This window comes from Octopus bimaculoides, chromosome 14, assembly GCF_001194135.2.
Source record: "Octopus bimaculoides isolate UCB-OBI-ISO-001 chromosome 14, ASM119413v2, whole genome shotgun sequence".
Classification (NCBI taxonomy): domain Eukaryota; kingdom Metazoa; phylum Mollusca; class Cephalopoda; order Octopoda; family Octopodidae; genus Octopus; species Octopus bimaculoides.
In genome coordinates this window covers 472435-473964 of record NC_068994.1, presented here as the reverse complement: position 1 = coordinate 473964, position 1530 = coordinate 472435, and positions in this window count along the sequence as shown.

Below are 1530 nucleotides of genomic sequence, written 5' to 3'. Positions count from 1 at the left end.
CATTCGTTCGTTCTTTCGTTATTTCTTTTATTCGTTCGTTATTTCGTTTGTTCATTTGCTCAGTCATTCTTTCCTCCCTCATACTATCACCTCCCTATTCTTCCCTTCATTTCCTCTCTCTATCTACCTTCCGCTCCTCCTCCTCCTCCTCCTTCTCTCAGCCTCCTCTCTCTGTCCCTCAAATTATTTCCTTTTTAGAATTCTCAGTTTCATAAACCCTGACAGGCGATTCCCCCCTCTCTCCCCCTCTCTCTTCTTCTCTCTCTTTCTTTCTACACACACACATCTACAGACACACATGCACATACATATTCACACAAACATATACACACAACGATACGCTAGTTCTTATATGTACATATATATATGTGCGCGCGTGTGTGTGTGTATGCATATATGTATATATATATATATATATGTATGTATGTATATATAGATATATATATCATTATATATATAAATTATTAATGTGGCTATCCACAATTTAAAAACCAAAAGGCGCAAGTTTAAAGCAGGTCAGTTTACAAACACACACACACACACACACACACACAATGTAAAGAAACACGTATACACAAATAGAAACAAACGTGTGTACACACACACACACACACACACACACACACAATATACACTCTTCTATGCTCGCATTTCTACGCACACATATAACCATATACCCAAACATCCACACAAACATGTATGTACACATATACACACAAATGCATGCACACGCGCGCGCGCAAGCGGTGGAGCCAGGAGCTCGGCCGCTATGTGGTCGGCCTTAATGCTAGAAAAAACACACTAGTCACAAGTTATTGTCTTCAAAACAAAGGATAAGTTCCTAATATACTAACATGTATACTGTTTGAGACTGTAAGACAGGAAGGACATGGGTGGACGGTCTGTAGACCTGATTGATTAGAACTGACAGGAAGAGCAATAATATGTGATAAACATACCGGCATTATTGTGTATATAAAAGCAGACCAGTTTATTTGTATGTTATCCGTCTATACGGATGTATATAGGCATAGATTTATACATGTACACGGTGTGTTTATATGTGCATATGTCTATGCGTATGCATGTGTGTATGCACGAGTATATGTATGTGTCTATATATCTGTGTGTGTGTGTGTACACACATAAACATATGAGATAGCTGTATCGTTAAAAAGTTTGCTTCCCAACCTCATGGTTCTGGGTTCAGTCCCACTCCGTGGCACCTTGGACAAGTGTCACGGGCCGGCTAAATTCCTGTGAGTGGATTAGCTAGATGGAAGAAGTGTATGAGTGTGTGTTTATGTGTGTGTGGTGTGTGTTTGTTTGTCTCCCCCCCCCACCGTTTGACAAACTGTGTTGGTTTGTTTACATCAACGCAACATAACAGTTCGACCTACGTGATCGATAGGAAAAGTGCCAGAATTTAAAAACTAAAGATACACATACATATATACATATATGTATGTATATATATATATATATATACATACATGTATGTGTGTATATATATATATATACATGTATGTG